Genomic DNA, 21896 nt, shown 5'->3' on the forward strand with positions numbered 1-21896 from the left:
CTTTAAAGTAACCAAATTATGCATAATAATTATTTTAAATTAAATGTTCGAAATGCCATCCATCGGTTTCTTGACAATATGCGAATCTACGGAGATATTCATCAAGTGCATTGCGGATGACTTCTGGAGTAATTAGACTCATTTCATGCCTAATTCTGTCTTTCAGGTCCTGTAAGTTTTGGGGTCTATTGACATAAACTTTTGATTTTATGTAACCCCACAGGAAAAAGTCTAGAGGTGTTAGATAAGGCGACCTTGGTGGCCATTCTATAAAAGCTCGTCTTCCGATCCACCACCTGGGAAAGCAATGATTTACAAATTGACGTACTTCATGTGCGTAATGCGAAGGGGCTCCATCTTGTTGAAACCAGATATTTTCACTAGGTAAATTTGAATAATTGGCATTTGGATACATGTTGATTTCTCAAAAAAGTTAAATACCGTTCTCCTGTTATATTTTCTTCAAAGAAAAAAGAGCCAATGATTCTGTCATTAATGATTCCTGCCCATACATTTACTTTCTGAGGATATTGCGTGTGTGACTCAAATATCTGCAATTTTGACGATTCACGGTACCATGTATAAAAAAATGTGGCTTCATCGGAAAAAAGGATTTGATTGATGAAATGTGGATTGCGGATACATAAATCCTGCATAATTTCAGAAAATTGAAGCCGGCGATTGGAATCGTCGTCGTTTAATTCCTGATGTAGTTGACTTTTGTTGGGATAATTTAGTATAATTTAGTATTCAAAAGTAAAAATTACAATTGACAACTGATGACAATTCACAAAATCAAAACATTTACGCTTTTAAATGTTACAGTAACTATGCCACTATCACTTGCTTGAATTAACATTTGACAAAAAGTTTCAGTGCTTATGAGATCACTTTTTGTGTCCATTATTATTTTTACTTATTTTTGCTTTTTTTAAGTATTTACTTCAGAAAGTCATGGCAGGAACCGATGAATGGCATTTCGAACATTTAATTTAAAATAATTGTTATGCATAATTTGGTTACTTTAAAGTACATTACTAATTAAATCATTAGTTGTAATTTAGTAATATTTAAATTAAAAAAAATTGTTTTTGTACCCTTAAAAAAATATTTTAGTTAAAAATGTAATGTCGTTAAATAGAGAATTAAATTCTCCTTCAAATGAGGTGCCGCATTATACCAATTTCTATTAAAAAAATGAACGGTTATGTAACTACACCCACACCGGTTACGTCATCCCTACTCCATGTACGTTATAAAATGTGTATTTTATAATAAAAATCGATCTGTTTCGGGATTTCTCTCAAAACTCGACGGTTCTCGAATTAATGATAATATTCCATAATTTAGCCGTTCACTGTATAAAAATGTGTAAGTGTATACTATATTTTTGGACAGAAAGAATATATATTTTGGCATAGAATAAGTTTTTATTTCTTATTTTATGACTATATCTACTTTCCATTAAAAGCATATTTTCTGAATTTGCCGCCTAAAATTCAGAACCTACGTTTTGAATTTGCCGCAAAATTAAATTAGTTTCGGCCCGTACGTATTTGGCGCTAGAAATTCCCAAAACTTTCTATAGGAGTTACCCTACTAGGGGGGTATATACCCTGTGCCCAAGTCACGGAGCATAATTCGATAAGGTGTGATTGGTGAAAAGCCACGTTCTTCCACAAGGACAGCGGCAATTTTTTCTGTAGATATTGCATTTCATCGACCTACGGATGTTAGTTGATTATTTACTAAATCAGTAGACTCAAATTTATCCACCGCACTGTAAATATTCATCTCGGTAGGACGATTCTAGCGAGAAGTTTTTCGAACAGAACATCCATTTTGATAAAACAATTTTATCTACATCCATCCATGATGATTTGACAAAACAGACTGAATAAATGACAAACAATTTGACAGACGTAGCTTCAACAATTTGGCCGCTACCAACTATTAAAATTCGTAAGTGCCGAATGGAAGAATGGTTTATTTTAATAATAAACTATAATAAGTGTAATTAAAATTACATGTTTTTTGTTGTGACGTTCCGATTTCTAATCCAAAAATCGTTCTAAAACAATAAAAATTGATATTCAACGCATTGCTTTATAGGATACCTAATGCTCCAACTTAATCCGTAGTGGATGGAGCATACGGTTTTAATCAATGCAATCCATGTAGTTGATAAATAAAATACAAAAAGATAAACTTATATACGAATACCACAAGAGATTCTACAGCTCTCTTGTTTTTAATCTACGGCACTTAATTCTATATCTACTTTTTTACCGCGTTCCTATTATTATGTTTCTTTTCCTTCTATGTTAAGTTATGTCATACCATGAATTATTCATTTGATACTATTGCTATTTCTTCGTTTAGTTCATAGCATCTTTCTTAGCGATATTTTAAATACATTTTTTGTTCTTCTTATCCTAGTCATATTCCTTGACATTTTATCGGGGCAGTAACCTCCATACCTCTCAAAAGAATATAATGTTTTGCAATATCATTTCTGAAAATATTGCAAAGGTTTCTCAACCAGTGTAAACAATTACAATAGTTGACCTGAATTCTCCAATCAACAATACAAGATAGTTTGAACCATGTTTTTTCAACCATCAATTAATAGAGTACCGGCATGTAAGTAATGTTTATTTATTTGTTTATTTATTAATTCATTACAGTTTAATAGACTATGTTACCAATTTGTGGGTCTTACCTTGTCTGCTTAAACATTTTATTCATTTATAAAACCACAGACATGTAATATTGGCATAATTACTGTAATTTATATAATTTATATCACCTACCTATGTTTTATCTTTATTAGACAACACCCTAATATGGGATTATTATTTTCAGCATTTTAACTTTGTATCGTGACCTGAAGATGCTTTGCATATTATAGAAAGCGAAACCGGTCGTCCGATTAGTTAAATTAAATTGATTGTGAGTAAGTCTAACTTATTATTTCTTTTACCTTTTTATTACAAATGAGTTACATGTTCCTTAAAATAGCTAAGTTTATATAAACCAACAACTAAACAATTTTAAATATAATGATCTGTGTACTTGGCCACTTTTACTAAATTCTACATACAGATATCATATCCTTGCTGATTTTTTGATAACAAAGGAAATTAATTCTAATTTTACGTATCCACGAGATTCGGATAATCGTAATTTTAATAAAGTAATGTATCATAAAATATCTTTAAATAGATAACGTTTTCTACGTTCATGGCTATCTTATTCAAGAAGTGAAAATAAGGTGTTCTTTTTTGTTTTAAATTATTTTATACAGAAAACTCAAGTCGTTCTTAACCACAGCATGTCATTTTAACTGGAAACGAACTTGTACAGTAATTGATAAAAATATTCCATCAGCTATTACAACACAATAAAAGTAAAAGTATAAGAACTAACCGACCCTATTGAAGCAATGGGACGAGACAGGGAGATTCCCTGAGTCCTCTATTATTCAACCTGATTATGGATGAAATAATAAAAAATTTAGAACTAAAAAAGGATACCAAATGGGAGAAAAACAACAAATAATCTGCTATGCAGACGACGCAATACTACTATCTCAAAGTGAAGATGATTTAATGTGAAGATGATGATGGAGTTTAAATATCTAGGCATTACATTATCTAGCTACGGAAAGCTCAAAATTGAAGTGGAAGATCAAGTGAATAGAGCAAACAGAGCCGCAAGCTGCCTGAATGAAATAATATGGAGAAATAAAAATATTGGGAAAGAAACGAAAGTCAGAATTTACAAAACAGTCACAGACCAATAATGACATACGCGGCAAAAACAAGACCTGACCCAGAGAGGACAAAAAGGATGTTAGAAACTGCAAAGATGAAAACACTTGATGGTAAGACACTATGGGACAGAGCTATAAGTACAGATATACGACGTAGATGCAAGGTGGAGAACATCAAGAACTAGCTAAGAAATATAAGAGTAGAATGGAACGATCATATAAGCCGAATGACAACAAATATAGTAGTAAAGACGGTTCCCCAATAGGAAGACGATCAGTAGGAAGACCACGAAAACGATGGAACGACAACTTACTGGTGGCACATTGAAAAACAGACAGTCATGTCTATATACAAAGAAGAAGAAGAATCAGCTATTACTAAAGAACGGGAACACTGGTATAATGTATTAGAAAGACTAATGAATATTGCGTTACATCTAGCAAAACACAATTTAGCCTTTCGTGGTTCATCCTATCAATTTTTTACTAAAAATTATGGAAATTTTTTATGGTTTTGTTGAACTTGTTAATAAATATGACGTTACTTTACGTAAACATGTTGCTCAAATAATATCAAATGAAACATCAATTACTTATTGTAGTAAACCAATACAATGAGGTACTGTACTCTTGAAATTAGTCATAAGAAACAACAACAGGCCACTCATTACATGAGATAATAAAATAATTAATGAATTATTGCCAATTGAACTCAGATGATTATAGGAGCCAAGAATATGACAACAGCTAAAACATGAAGAATAAAGTTGCAGCTATAGTTGCAGTAAAAAATGCAGCTATATCTTGCACACAATCAACATATTTTTTGGTATCGATCTTGATTTAAACTTGGTTTATACACATTTTTTTCTGCTTTCGTAGGGCGATGGAAAATTTTAACTGACACCTTCATGCGAAACTCGTTGTGAACGTCGAATTGATTGTATCAAACTTTTGAGATTGAACATAATGGAAATACACTATGCTCTTTTACATGTACATGAAAATTCTAAAGATGCTGGTGCACGGCATGAAGCATTTATGTTATCAACACAAATATGTAAGTATTAATTTCTAGTATTAATAGTTATTTGGTATCACCAGTTGCCCCACGAAAATCATGGACTCAAAGAATGTCAAACGTGGAAGTAACTAGAAGGATAGGAAATGAGGCGGAAATAATATTAACTATCAAAAGAGGAAAACTTGAGTACTTAGGACATGTGATCACAGGGCAAAAATACGCATTATTACAAATTATTATGCAAGGCAAAATCCGAGGAAAGCGAAATGTGGGAAGACAAAGAATATCCTGGCTTAAGAACTTAAGGGAATGGTTTGAATGGAGTAGTGCAGAACTTTTTAGAGCGGTAGTCAACAGAGTCCGCACAGCCATGATGATTTCCAACCTTCGAAGGAAGATGGAACTTAAAGAAGAAGTTGCCCCACATGTACATTTTTAGTAAAGCCTTACAGACCAACTCAATGGATTTAATAATCTTAATTTATAACAATTTTGTTTTAAATATCTTGAAAATTATCGTTCCAATGGTTTTAAAAATGCTAACAATCGTATTCTAAATCTCTCGAAAATTATCGTTCCAATGGTTTTAAAAATGCTTGGTAGTCGCGAGAAAGCTAGCTGAATTAGTAGATGATATGATGATCTAAAGATCATCATATCATTCACTACAAAAGCGCATTCGCCGTGTATATATATATATATATATATATATATATATATATATATATATATATATATATATATATATAGTAAACTCTTAAATATTGGGGAAATCTGCAAGAAAGACTCTAATGAGTCTATATATATATATATATATATATATATATATATATATATATATATATATATATATATATATATATATAGTAAACTCTTAAATATTGGGGAAATCTGCAAGAAATACTCTAATGTGTATCAATTGTTTCGCCGAACGTTTTCGCCAAAGAGAATTAATTTGGCTTCTTCAGGGCTGAAAGAGAATAAATTATAATTAGCTACCATATATTATCTATTAAAACATTATTGATCTTACCGTAACTTAGAATTGTAGAGTTAGAATATTAAAAAACTTTGCTAGTAACATAGTGGTGTTTTTTGTTACTATGTGCAAAAAAAGTTTTTTATAAGAATTGAAATGTATGGTAGCTTCGAACTTGACACGTAAAGGCTTACCCAAGGTTAATCGAAAAACCCAATGCAACTACATTTAAAAGGAGGTAATTCTTTGAAATGTCGGCAATAACTAAATTTTTGATTTTTAGATAGTTAAAAGTGAGGTTCTGTTTAAGCCAGAACGCAAGCGCTGACAACTTCATTATAGTTGGTATGAATCTTTATGTCGTTAAGGTTCATTGGTAAAAAACGAATGAATTTAAATCCCAGTAAAGGGAAATACTATTTTGATTTTCTTTATTTAATTATATTATATTGTTCATGTATTATTGAATCTTATTGAGACGTATCTAAGAAAAGCAAGGGAATGTTATATATTTTTTGTTAATGAAAATTAATTATAAAGGTATGTTAGTTGTTAATGGATATATCAGTCAAGTTAGTAATCTGTGATATAGTATTGTTCTTGGTATCTGATTTAAGTAACAGGTGGTATATATCGCTTAGATTCTTGATGTCACTCTTAACATTAATGGAGAAATCGTTAAGAAAAATATAAGACATTTCAATGAACTCTCTTTTAGATTTATTGTTCTCACGGTGGAGAATTGTGGTGTTGGTATAGTCCATGAGATGACCAGTGGAATGGACATGTTTGGCTAATGCACAACGGTCAGGGTGAAGTCGAGAATCACTTTTGTGTAGTGTAATACGTGATTTCAATAATTGAGATGTTTGACCGATGTAGGAATTGTTGCAAGAGAGACATGGAATGTTGTAGACAATATTACTAAGCCTATCTATGGGAGTCTTATCTTTTATCTTAGAATAAAGATTATTAATTGTTAGGGCTGATCTACAAGCTACATTAAGTTTAATGTTGTTATTATTATTGCCGAAGCTATTTTCAACACTTTTCAGAATCCTTGTTAACCCCGGAGTGATATCTCTGAAATATGGTAATGAAAAATATTTGTTTATAGGAGTATCAGAGACTGGGTTCCCACTTAAGACATCAGGATCAGCATTGTTAGTCGCGAAGGAAGGTGAAATATCTTCGTCATGGATAGTATTAAACAAAATCTTATTAACTAATGGTGTTGGATAAGCGTTTGAAATAAAAAGTTTCTGTAGGATTTGTAGGTTTTTTGTATGAAATGAAGGATCTGATAGTTTTGTTACTCTATTTTTCATCTGTTTGATTAAGTTGACTTTGGTAGAATTATTATGGTATGAGTTGTAGTTAAGGTATCTACCAGAATGGGTCGGTTTTTGATACCAATCTATTTTGATGTTGTTGGTTTCCCTGATCATCCTTATGTCGAGAAAGGGGACGGACCAATTACCATCTTCCCTCTCTATAGTGAACTGGATGTAGGGGTCATAACCATTAAAAGTGTCTAATAGTTCATCTACCTTGTCATTGGGTATAGCCAAAATGATATCATCAACATATTTTTTAATAATTTAAATGGAATATTAAAGGATAGTAAAGGAATGACTGAGTCTAATACATAATCCATAACGTAAGTTGCAATGATAGGAGAAATCTTAGCTCCCATAGGGGTACCGAAAGTTTGTTGATAGAATTTATCATTAAATGAGAAGTAAGTGTTGTTAAAGAGAAATTCGACGATGCTGATGAATCTGTCGTAAGACATGGAACAACAACCTCTAATACGGTCCCAGTTGATCTCTATTGATGTCAAACATATTCCTAGATGAACATTGCTGAATAAGGATACAACGTCAAGGCTAACGAGGACATAATTTGATGGAAGTATGTAGCCATTATATTTATTTACCATCTCAAAAGAATCTTTAATGTAATATTGACTTTCATAATTATATGCATTAGTAAGTATGTCTGTAACAAAAGCTGAGATATTTTCAGTGGGTGTTCCAATGGAAGCTACTATGGGACGAACCGATAGTGTTGGTTTGTGGATTTTTGGCAAAGCATAAAACTTTGCAATGTTCCCATTATATGTTGTTAGTTTTTTCTTTGTGTTACGGTCAATCTCATTGGAAGAGGCTAAGGATGCGATTAATGTATTGCATTTCCTTTGCAGAGAAGAAGTGGGATTGGATGTAAGTGAAACATAAGATCTATCATTATCTATAAGAGAAGAACACAGTTGTAAGTAGTGAGTTCTTTCTAAGATGACTGTAACATTACCTTTGTCTGCTTTTGTCACTAAGAGCTCAGGATTGTATTTAAGAAATTTTTTAGTTTTAGTATATAAGTTATGAAAAAAAGTATTAGATGATTTAGAAGTATTCAAAATGTGATTAGTGATAATGTTGGTGGTTCTTGATCGGATTAAGTTTTGTTCTAATTCAGATGGCAATGAAGAAATTATGTATTCTAAGTCTGCTAAAAGTGTTTTTACTTGAAAATCTTTTCCTAACTTTGGTTCGATGCTAAATTTATTTCCTAATGCCAAGAAACCTAGAATATCATCAGGAATAGTTGTGGTAGATAAATTTTTAATCCATTTTGGATCAGTTTTAAGAACAGATTTACAACAGGACTGATATAGTGAGTTAATTTTTTTGATATTGTCTGATTTAATTGAATAAAATATTTTATTATATCTAATAGATTGAATATGTGAAAATTGCATCCAATCATATTCCGAGGTTGATCTAATGATTTCGGTTTTTTGTTCAGTGAGTGATTTTTCTAACTGTTTGAGAACTCTATGATTGGTTGCAATCTCAACATTTAAAAGTTTGCTATCTAACCTGATAACATTTCAATTCTTATAAAAAACTTTTTTTGCACATAGTAACAAAAAACACCACTATGTTACTAGCAAAGTTTTTTAATATTCTAACTCTACAATTCTAAGTTACGGTAAGATCAATAATGTTTTAATAGATAATATATGGTAGCTAATTATAATTTATTCTCTTTCAGCCCTGAAGAAGCCAAATTAATTCTCTTTGGCGAAAACGTTCGGCGAAACAATTGATACACATTAGAGTATTTCTTGCAGATTTCCCCAATATTTAAGAGTTTACTATTTAACTAATCTGCAAAGATTAAATTTCTTTTCTATATATATATATATATATATATATATAATAACTATATTATATATGTAATATATAACTATATGTATATATATATATATATATATAACTATATATATGTATATATATATATATATATATATATATATATATATATATATAGGTTGTGCTGATAGTAGGTTATGAACAAAATCGCATGACAACACCATCTGTCAAATATTGTTGTTTGTAAACAGACTTAAGATTTGTGAAATAATGTCGCAAGTAGAAAAAAGAAAAGTGGTGGAATATTTATATAGAAAGGGTGTCCGAAACGTTAAAAAATTAGTGCAATTGACTGAACTTGGAAAAAGAGCAGTGTATGAGACAATAAAGAAGATAAAAAATGGCATAGATATGAGACATAGACCAGTTTCGGGTAGACCGCGTAAGATTCGCGGAAACAATTTAAATGCTTTAGTGGCTTTAGGACGACAAAATCCGCGACTAGGGTTTCGAAAATTAGCAAACAGATTTGGAAATCAACAAAGAATAAAAGTATGCCCAGAAACTGTCTGCATGTCACTGAAAAGGCTACATATGCAAATCATCTAAAAGTCCTATCAAGAGAAAATATTACCTTTCAAATTTCCAAATTTCCCACTAAAATAATGGTTTGGGGAGCAATATCTCAGCGTGGTGCTACACCTCTCTTTATAGTTAATGGTACTATTGATAGTGCGAAATATTGTGACATCCTAAATGGTTTTTTTTTAACGGCTCATGTTTTATATCCAGACGGGTGGCGTTTTCAACAAGATAATGCAAGATGCCATACTTCTGCGTATACTCAAGCTTGGATGCAAGAACACGAATTGGCAACAATTCCGTGGCCAGCAGCATCTCCAGATCTTGGCCCCATTGAAAACATATGGGGATTGATGAAGATTGAAGTGGAACGAGCAGCGCCACGAGATAAAGGAGGTTTGATTCGGTCAGTTTTACAGGCCCGGAACACCATTACCGATAATTATGGCCTTGACCTAGTTTCGAGTGACCCTGGACGTTTAGTTAAGTGTTTAGATTTAAATAGAGGTTGTATAAGTAAATGAGATGAATTCTTTGTTAAAATTTTGTATTTCAAGTGATAGAAATAAATACCGTAAAATTATAATTCTGCTTTCTTTTTTCCGGATACTTTCTAGACGGACTATATATATATATATATATATATATATATATATATATATATATATATATATATATATATATATATATATATATATATATATATATATATATATATATATATATATATATATATATATATATATATATATATATATATATATATATATATATATATATATATATATATATATATATATATATATATATATATATATATATATATATATATAGAAAAGGATAATGCGAGTGAATAATAAAAGTAAAAAGTAATGGCATATCTCGCAAAACAGAAAACCAAAAATGGTATATTGATGGAAGGCAACCGTATATACGTATTTCTGACTATTGGTCGTCTTCAGTACGGTGCAGCCAAGTTAGAAAAGGAGCATATTAACTTGGGAAAGGATCACTTTATCAGAAAGGTTACCAGAATAATCGGTTAGCGTACAAGCACTTCCAAGAGTGGTGCGATACAAGAGGAGTACGGCAAGTTACCGAAGACGTTTTACTGGCATATTTTAATATAATGGAAAATGAAAATAAATGGAAATCTTCTACAATGTGGTCACGATACTCTATGATAAAATCCGAGTTAGTTATTAGAAAAAATGTGGATATAAGCAAATTTTTAAAGTTACGTGCCTTTCTGAAAAAAACAAGCGAAGGATATACTGCAAAGAAGTCTAAAGTTTTCACTAAAGACGAGTTTGATAAATTTTTGTTTGAAGCGCCAGATAAGTTGTATTTAGGATTAAAGGTAAAAAAAATTATATTGCAAAGCATGCAGTATACTCTACTAAATTATAAAAATATTTCAGATTGTTTTGTTAATTGGGGTTACCGGCGCCTGTCAATGCGACGAAATGGTAAAAATGAAGACTGTGGACATTGAGGATAAAGAAAATGTCAAAAGGATAATCAAAATCCCAGACAGTAAAACACGACAAATTAGATCTTTTACGATAATTGGTCAAAACTACGTTAAACTGTATAAAAAGTATGCATCACTGCGGCCTGAAAATTTCACAGAAAACCGATTTTTTATCAAGTACCAAAATGGAAAGTGTTACCGAAGCGTCATGGGAATACATTCTATCAGCGCAGTAGCCCAAAAAGTAGCTAGTTATTTAAATTTAAACGATGCAAGCGCATACACGGGTCACTCTTTACGACGAACTTCATATATAATTTAGCTCTCCAGGCCTAGAAGGCCCATGGCTTGGGTTACTATTCTTTTCCATTCTTTTCTGTTTGTTGCTTTATTTTTCCAGTTTGGTATTTTAAGTTTTTCTATGTCTTTTTCAACATCCTTCTTCCACCTGGTTTTCGGTCTGCCTTTCTTCCTTTTCCCTCCTATTCATCCCATTTGCATTATTTTTGGCAGTCTCGTGATTTCCATCCTTTGGATGTGTCCCAACCATCTCAGTCTTTGTGACTTTATGATCCCTACGATATTCGGCTCTCCATACATCTCCTCTAATTCCATATTTGGTCTTTTTATCCATATATCATTCCATAATTTACCTCCAAATATTTTCCTGAGGACTTTTCTTTCCCAGACTTGCAGCAAGACTTGCTCGGATGAAATCAATATTTCAGAGATTATAGAAAATAAAAATACTCCGAGCTGCCTGGAATTAACCAAAGGTAATCTTAGTCATAAATAATCTTTTGTATAAATATAACAAGTGAATAGTGCGGGTATAATGAATAGAAGTTAACGATGGTTTTTCCCCATAAGCCATAAAGTGTTCAGTAATCCGGGTTTGCGCCATGAACAAGACAATAAAAATAGTTAATAAATAAATGATTGTTCGGAATATGTAAATACCCAGTAGAAATTAAGTGTCCTTGTAGAAATAATATGAATTAGGAAAGTTTGTAGGTATTTCTGATTTTATGTGGGAGTGGTGTGCAAATTTCTGATTGGCCGAGAATTTGGAAAGTGGATGTGGGTGTGTATAATGAGAGGTTGAATGGATGGATAGAGGAGATGAGAGAGTTAGTTAGTTCCAGTTTCTTAAAGTGAATGGTTGGTTTTCGAGGTGGTATCCAGAGGTAGTAAGTGATAAAGAATAAGTTGTGAGTTGGTGAAGTAAGTGTGTCTGACGGTAGCTGATCTGGTACAAATTTGTAAGTAAACTTTTCCTACTTGTATTCTACGTATAAGTTTGGCGAGAGGAAAAGAGGCTGGCATTGTTGGAAAGGTACGTGCATTCGAAGGAGAGCATTGAAGACACTAAATTGCAATAGCTTGTTTATTATTGCCAATTACATAGGAGGCTGCTGAGAACTGATAGTTCATTTTGCATAGAACGAGGAATTGGACAACTCAAGGCAGAGGAAGCGTTTTAACGGGAGAAACATTCATAATATATTAAATTTGAGAATTTTGGGTAAAATAATATTATATCATATTAGTAACGTGTGAATAAGTTGTCGATAGTCGAAGGAGATCAAATTTGTTCTGTGAGGGGACACGGAGCTGTGGAGAAAATTGGAGAATTCATATAAATTTTTCTTGGTACAATCGACATATCAAAATTGCATTAGGAAGGACACTGAATATTATTTGATTTGTTTATGTAGAATAATAAGCTGGATTTTAGATTGTAATTGTATTATATTATCCATGCATTATTGAAGGTTCACGTACGTAGAACGAATTTTGTTTGATAAACATTGTATGCTAATAATTCTTGGAGGTATTTTAATCAGTTTATTTTATTACATTATCTTCATATCATATTATGTTGTTTTATTTCGTTATTCTTTGGACCTAACCCATCAGCTGTAAAGTATAGATATTGAAGCACGAGTAAAACCTGAGATAACAAAATTGAAAGTTGTGATATAAATCTTAAATCAAAAATTTTAGTAATGTTTTATATAAATTTTTTGTAAATTTTTAAAATTAAAATTCTTGATATCACATTAACTAATTGTTCTGAAGCTATTTCCTTGTGGCATTGTAAATTAATTACTATTTAAATGGGAATAAGCCACAATTAAAGGTTAAAATACGTTTATTGACGTTTCAATTTCCACTTCGGAGAACGATTTCCGAAGTGGAAATTGAAACGTCAATAAACGTATTTTAACCTTTAACTGTGGCTTATTCCCATTTAAATAGTAATTAATCACATTAACTGGCGCCCAACATGCGGCTTTAAAATATCGCAAGCTTTACATTTAATGATAGGGAAAGAGAGACGGAATAATTCCAGGTGATCCGGAGATTTTGAATGAATTTTGTATTTTATATTATTCTGACAATTTTCCATTTGACAAAAAGTTGATTTATTGAGTGATCGTATTTATTGAATATTTATTGCTTTTAATTATTTGATTTTTATTTTCTTTACCAATCGTACATTTGATATTTGTCGTGAAAATTTGGGGAGAAATATTTGTCGTGTTCTGCAACATATAGAGTGTGGTAAAATTTCACATTTGGCGGGAACAAAAAGAGTAACAAAAAGAAACAACATGTCTGTCACAAGGAGACAAAGTAAAATGCAGGAAAGGAAGGAGGATAACAGAGAAGATGAAACAATTTTGGAAAAAGGATCGGATAATGAAGGAAATGTTACAATAGTTGAGGAGAGAAAAGAATCATCAGGAATAGATAAAATATTACAACTAATATAACTCCAGTCACAAAAAATGGAAGAGACAAAACAAACAATAGAGAAAAATCAAAAAGAAACATCACTAAAAATGGATGAAACAAAACAAACAATGGAAGAAAACCAACGGGAAACAAGCCAAGCAATAGAACTAAACAACAGGAATATAGAGCAGCGTCTGGAAAACTATTAACAGGAAATAACCCTAAAGAATGCAAAACAAGAGACAGAGATAAAAGATATCCAAAATACAATGAAGGAGATACGAAATTGCCAGAAAAAGGAACTAGAGAAATTAGAAACAAAATTTGAAAACGCGTTACAAGAAGACATGCGAGAAATAGAAAGAAAAATGGAGGAAATCAAGAAGGAACAAAATTCCGGGGAAAGAAGGGAAATGTTAATCCATGGAACAAGCGAGGCGAAAATACAATTTGGCGGGGATATTACAAAAACACACCCAGTACCGTTTGTTAAAAATTTAAAAACCAAATTGCAACATGTTAGATATTTTGACGATTGCAAAGAAACAATTAGGAACCATCTGAAAGAAGGAGCAGCGTTATGGTACGAAAGCAAAGAGGATGAATTTGAAAATTGGACAGATTTCGAAAACAAATTCCTCAACTATTTCTGGGGGAAAAATAAACAAAGGGAAATTAATCAAGAACTACAAAATGGAAAGTATACTGAGGAAATGGGGATATCTGAAGAAATATATGCATTACAGATATACAATAATTCAAAATTATTGAGTATTATTGATATACAAGACATTTTGAGGAAACTTTGGAGGATCACGTGATTTAAGAAACTATTAAGATATTGATAGTTTATGCCAATTTTTACAGTTAAAAGAGGCGAAAAGAAGGCAAATGAGAAATAGAAGACATAATGACCAATATCATAGACCGGAAAGAAGATACCAAGCAAATTATGACCAGAGAAACCGATATCCCAGAACAACAAACGAATATAGGCCGAGAAATTACAACAATTACAATAGACAATAAAGTTACGATAACAGAAACGGCACACAAAACAGAACATATGAAATCAACAATAGGGAGAGAGTTGCACAAAATCATCCGAATAGGAATATTAACGAACAAAGGGACGAGAGAAACAACCAAAGCTTCCAAAGACAAAACAAGAGAAATGAACCATGTATCCGTAGAACGAGAGGAAGAAGATGGATGCAGTGAGCCCAGACAGGATTTTTAAGAAAGCATCCACTAAAGAAACATAAAAAACTCTCTGGTATATTTTGTCATCCGAGAGAGTTTATACAGCTGGCGGGGAACGAAAGACAAAACTCTAATTCAAATTTAATATTTCTAGATGCATTTATAAAAAATAAAGCGATTAAAATTTTGATTGATTCTGGATTGGAAATATTATTAATTAATAGAAATTTAGTAAAAGAATTGAATTTGGACAGATTTGTGTATAAGATTCCTAGGGTTGCTTTAATGGGTGCGAACAATAAAAAATTGACGACAGTAAACGAAGGTTTAGGAGTACGGATCAGAGTGGGAGAAAATTTCTATATTATGCAATGTGTGGTGATCGACGATTTAAATCATGATATGATAGCGGGAATAGATGAGTTGAGCGAAAAACACATCACGATTAATTTTTCTGAAAATAAATTGGAAATCAGAGCAGAACCAGATCACAAAGAAGAGGGACAAGAAACAGATATGACGAAAATTGTTGAAAGGACAAATGAACAGGGAAACCATAAAGAAATCAATACGACCGTAGAGAACAAACTGGAAATACAGGTAATAAATCAATCAGAAGAGGAAAAGAAAAGGAAGAAAAAAAAGGGAGAACGAGAAGAAAGAAGAATTGTCGGCAACCCACAACAAAATAGAAAAGAAACCGGAAGAAAAAGAAGTTATTATAAGAGAAATGAAAAAAGTAGAAACGTGGTGCTCGGAATACCAAATGGAAATTGAAAATAGAAAAGAAACAGAAGAAGAACTAAAGGAGGAGGACAGGGAAGAGATGGCTATTATGGACGAAAATCCACAAGTTTGTGAAGAAATACCATGGACCGTGAACACATGTGAACGAAACTTCTACAAGATAATACAACATACACCCAAATTAACAATGATCCGGCTACCTCCATCCAAACTACATATAATAAATTAATAAAAACTTTACAGAACGAAAATAAGCTTACAGAACAACAAGCTAAAGAACTAAAAATTTACAATTCTGACATACCCAAATTATATGGCCTACCAAAAATACATAAAGCGAATATACCATTACGTCCAATTGTTAGTACTATAAACTCCACAACTTATAACCTATCCAAATTCTTGGGAAATTTACTCTCACAGACATTTGAAAATGAGCCAAGTTTCAATACAAAAGATACATTTTCTTTTGTCAATGCTGTAAATGGAATTCAGCTACCAGATAACTATGTTCTGATATCATTAGATGTAGTGTCATTGTTTACTAACATCCCAATAAAGTTAATCATTGAATTCATACAAGAAAAATGGTCTAAAATAGAACAATTCACATCATTATCAAGGAAAGACTTCCTGTCATTAATAACATTCTTATTTGACAGTACATATTTTTGTTTTTGTGATAAATTCTATAAACAAATAAGTGGGACACCAATGGGCAGTCCTATTAGCCCTATATTAGCAACAATTATCCTAGACCATTTATTAGACCTTGGGTCTCAAAATTACCGTTTTCACTAGCATTTATTTATAAATTTGTTGATGACATAATATGCAGTGTACCATTCAACCATATTCAGACAGTACAAACAATCTTTAATTCACTCCATCAAAATATTCAATTCACTGTCGAATATGAAAATGAAAATAGGATACCTTTTTTAGATACCAAAGTCATAAGAACTAATGACAACAAAATCATATTAGATTGGTATCAAAAAGATAATGCATCCGGCAGATTTATAAATTATTATTCTAATCATCCTAAAAATCAAAAATTCAACACAATTGTATCTCTGAAAAATGGTGTAACTACAATCTCTGATCGGAATTTCCTAGATGTCAATTTAAAGAAACTTTTTAAAATGTTTTTAAACAATGGCTACCCAAAACATATACTAAAAAAACTTGTTTATAACACTAACTTTTACAATAGAGCTTTAATAAATAATCCACAACCAGTTTCATATAAAAAAATACCTTTCATAAAAAATTTAACAGACCAAATTGTCCCACTTTTAAAACATTTCCGAACATTAAATTAATTAAATACAATCCACTTCTAAATTCAAGGTTGTTCTCAAAAATAACTCCAAATTTATTAATGAGTAATATAATTTACATAATAAATTGCAGTCAACGTCAAAGTTGTTATATTGATCAAAGTCAACAGTAGCTTAAACAACGAGTCACTCAACACAAAAGTGACTGTAACATACGAAAAAGATCTTGTGCCTTAGTGGATCACCACTTGAAGACAGGACATAACTTTGACTTTAATAATGTAAAAATCTTGGAATAAGTTGATAATTATAAAAATCGGCTTTTCCTTGAAATGGTACACATTAATAAAACTCATGAATCTATCAATTATAAGACAGACACCAATCATTTAAGTAATATCTACTGCAACATACTAAACAATATATGATAGATCTTAACTTTTAAAAACAAACTTAGTAATTCTCTAGTAACTGTACCTATAATTTTATTCCATTCCTAAATATCAGTATTACAATAACCGACTACATACCATCAATTACATTTTATAGATCAATTTACCATGTTCCTGATTATTTCTCAATTCTCTACTATTAGTTTCATCTTTCCACTTTATAATATGGATAATACTGTCATAATAATTGTCTATTTTAACTTATTCACTAAAAATTGTACAATGGGCATTCACTCTATAAAATATTGCGGTTACCATAACTCCATAATATAAAGCAAACAAAAATATCATTTATTTAGATATGTCAAAAAATTTAAATTTTTACTCTTATAGTTGTAAGTATTGAAATATTGACTTTGTTTACATATAATAATTAATTATTCTAATAAATTTACAGTTTTCTCCTGAAGAAGTCACAAAATCGTGACGAAATATTGAGACAGAACAAACAGAGTTTTATTTCCTACAGACCGATTGCCGATACTATAAATCTATATATATATATATATATATATATATATATATATATATATATATATATATATATATATATATATATATATATAGGAATTAAAATATAAATATAACATTTGAAAATGGTTTCGATTTGTTAAAATTTTGAGAAAAAAAGTAATCCCTGGTTTAAAACTAGATTTAGAAACCGGCATATTTTTTGAAAAACGTTGTGTTCTAAAATACTGGAACCCAATGTACTTCAAAAACTTTTACTTTCATACTTATTGAACGTTAAAAAATTATTCTATATATTAGGCAATATTAAAATTTAATAAAAATACAATTTAGAAGTACAATTGGAATCTCTTTAATCAAGACTCAAATCCCAAAAACTTTAATAAAAGTATAAATAAATCATACCTTTCGTTTTACTCAATCTGCACACACTACAAAATATCATATTAAAACTTTAGAAATGTGCATAACACTTATTATTAAAATCACTCCCACCTTTTTCGAATTTTGAAAAACAGCAGGATGCTATAGAAAAACAAAATATTGTTTTCTCATGTGGTTTTAAAATCCACAAGGAAAATATTTGTTTTGTGATTAGCAATTGAGAAAATTTTGCTTTGGTTTAAAATAAAAACAAGATTATTTTTGATAACATAGTTGGTATGCATTTAAATATCACTCGAATAAGTAACTTATAATTTTATAAATTTGATATACATAGACGTTAAAATAGAGATAAAAAAATATTTAATACCAACAAAGATTCTAGTATTTATTTCAAAATGAAGAAGGGTAAAACAACTTCTACGGAAAGCAATAAATTCAATAAAGGTGTTATTAAAATATACATGATGATTCTTTGGGAGTTCAAATTAAAAGTTTTAAGAAAAACTTGACATAGTTAATATCTGATTATATAGAATCAGGGGTTTTTAAAACTTACTAAACTAAAATATTAAGAGTCCCTATCACTTCCGATTATATCGGAAGTTGACTAAAACTCCTTTATTTTAATTATAACACTATGTATATTATTTCCTATTTCGACAAAATAGTTCTTAGGAATTCTACTAATGTAAGAATATGCTACCGTATACCAAGTGTTGTACGATATTGACCCATTTTATTTTGAAACAGTGTCCGATTTGACACCCTGTATCTTGCAAAAATTTTGTTCGGTATAATTTTTTTAAGACCCAATGGACCAGAATAAAGCATTGAAACCATTGAAGCAGCAACAAAAACTTGTGCCCCTGAAAATCATTGGTTTGACGATGAATGCAAGAATGTAACACAAAAAAAAAATGAATTATACAGACAACTATTTACTCGACGAACTAGAACTACTGTAGAGAATCACCAGACAAAGAGAAGAGAAGAAATGAGGATACAAAGAGAACGAATTCAGATCATTTTATAACAAAGTTAACATCAATAAAAAAAATTCAAGGCACCTACAAACCAATGCACAAATCTGAATGGTAACCTATTAACAACAAGGGAAAATGCATTGAATCGATGGATAAAATACTTTAACCGGGTACTTATTATAGAGGAAAAACAAGAAAACCTGGACGACGAAAGAGATAAGGTGAGCAGAACAGAGAAGTAAGAAGAACCACCAAAGATTCGTGAAGTTAAAGACGCAGTTGAAAAACTAGCCAGAAACAAATCATCTGGAATAGATAATCTCCTAGCTGAACTATATAAATAAGATAGCCACGATACCATAATGACACTACAGCCGCTTAAAAAAATACATGGTCAGAGCAATGAAAGAGCTAGGAGTACCAAATCAGCTGCTAAATCTAACAAAACTGACTCTTGAACAAATTGAATGTAGAGTACGAATCCAGGGGAAACTGTCTGAACCTTTTAAAACAAATAACGGGCGGCACCAGAGAGAGACCCTCTCTCCTGTATACATTCTGGCTTTTCTTCTGGAGGAAAAAGTAATACGTATATCACAAATCACAAACACCGATTAAATATATAACAAATCAATACAAATCCTTGTCTATGCTGATGATATCAATATTGTTGGGAGAACGGAAAACGCTGTACGAGAGGCGTATGTACTAAAAGAATCAGGTACAAAAATGGGTTTAATAATAAACACCAACAAAACGACGTCATCGAAGCAGTTAACGAATTTGTATACCTGGAAGCGCTCGCAACACTAAAAATAACACTACCGCAGAGATAAACCGCAGAATTTGCACGGCCAACAGGTGCTATTTTGGGCTCAATCTCCTTCTTAAAACCTCAACTATATCAAAAAATAGAAAGGTAAAACTCTAAAAAACAATAATATGTCCAGCCCTCACATATGGTTCAGATGACCCAAATAGAAAATCGCTCCTGAAAAAGTTTCCTTGATAATAACATCGATGGCAACATAGTGTAGCGAGATTAAATAAAACGAGCGGTTCGAATTTATATAACTATATTTATTTATAAGTTTACAGTTCGGTACTCTCTTATCAACTCAACTCACTCCCAACAACGTTACATATATATAATAAAGTTACTTTTCGAGAACATTCTGGCGTTGTCCCACCTCTAATTGTCTCCTGTCCGAAGGACGGGCGCTATTGACATGCCGATTCTTACGTATTCTAGATCCGTCCTTCTAAGAATTATGACGTATCAGAGATGGGCTATTTCGTTACACTGCTCCCCTCTTAAATCTGATCGTCCCGATCAGCAACTCTATATGTAGGCACAGGATGGCGGAATCTACAGGACTCTCCAGCTCTGCATGAACCCTTTAGAAAGAAATAACAGTCTACTGACTTTGAAGGATACGATCTCATCGGGTTAATGCAACACACAGTAATTCGTACGCCGGTTCCTCGGAAGATCACTTCAAGCATGCTTCTGACAATCTTCCAGTCCAGATTATTTAGTGCATGGCCTATCTTGGGTAAGGCCAAATTCTTGATGTCGTAGTTGCACACAATTTTCTTCAAATTAGTTAGAGTACGCCATATATCCTCGTAGCTTGCCCTGTCTGTATACGACTTCCTGGTCACCATATACAGCAAAGATCGAGAACCATCTTCTAATCTCAGTACTCTTCCAACTTTAGGTTGCTGGTTTTTTAACTCGTCCAAACGACCGAATTTCTTATAAAATACGGATGAGATTCCTTTAGTCATCTCAAGATCTTGGGCAACACAGTGGGCTAGAGAGACGTTATGCGGAACACTAAAAAGATCCTGCTGAACTTCTGTGGTCACGCCGAATCTAGCACTCTTTCTCTCTGCGTAATTTGACATAAATTCATTAAAGCTTGGTCGCCGGTCATCTTTGATCTCATGTTGAAGGGTTCGTGCTTCTTCGGTTTCATTTGAGCCAGCATATGGTGCAAGACGATTTATGTGAACTACTTTTGGTTTACCTTTCGGCAACTTCTTAATTCGGAATATTACGTCATTTATTTTCTTTTTAATTTCATATGGACCTTCCCATTGTCTTTGCAGTTTGGGAGACAAGCCTCGACGACGTTGTGGGTTATAAAGCCAAACAAGATCACCTACTTCATAGCTTTCACTCTTGCATCGAGAATCATATTGATCTTTCATTCTGTCACTGGCTATCTGGATGTGTTGTCGGGCAAGTTCATGAATGTTGTTCATTCTTAACTTCAGGCGGTCGACATAATCTTCGCTTGCAACATGTTCTTCGGAAGGTCTGCAGCCAAACTCTAGATCGCAGGGCAAACGAACTTCACGACCTAACATCAGGCAGGTTGGAGTCTGGCCTGTAGTTTCATTCACGGCCGAGCGGTAGGCCATTAGGAATAAATGAATATGCTGGTCCCAATCTCTTTGATGTTCTGATACAACCTTGGATAGGTGTTTACCCATTGTTCGGTTCATTCTCTCGACCATTCCGTCTGATTGAGGATGCAGGGGTGTCGTTCTGGTCTTATTGACACCAATCAATTTACAAACGTTTTGGAAAAGAGTTGACTCGAAGTTTCGCCCTTGGTCGGAGTGGA

The 21896-nt window shown here is 32.0% G+C and overlaps 1 protein-coding gene across 2 annotated transcripts in view; it reads right to left on the reverse strand.

Annotated features, from left to right (window-relative positions):
• The window catches only part of LOC140434718 (hepatic sodium/bile acid cotransporter-like), a 197187-nt gene that overhangs the window by 159596 nt on the left and 15695 nt on the right, over positions 1-21896 (reverse strand). Inside the window, exon 1 of one of the 2 annotated variants that reach the window (XM_072523185.1) lies at positions 18296-18316. The exons of the other annotated variant lie outside the window; for it this stretch is intronic. The gene's annotated coding sequence lies outside the window, so the exon portion shown is untranslated. Of the gene's footprint in view, positions 1-18295; positions 18317-21896 lie in introns of those variants that run through there. 2 annotated transcript variants of the gene reach the window in all.

This window comes from Diabrotica undecimpunctata, chromosome 2 (assembly GCF_040954645.1).
Source record: "Diabrotica undecimpunctata isolate CICGRU chromosome 2, icDiaUnde3, whole genome shotgun sequence".
Lineage (NCBI taxonomy): Eukaryota > Metazoa > Arthropoda > Insecta > Coleoptera > Chrysomelidae > Diabrotica > Diabrotica undecimpunctata.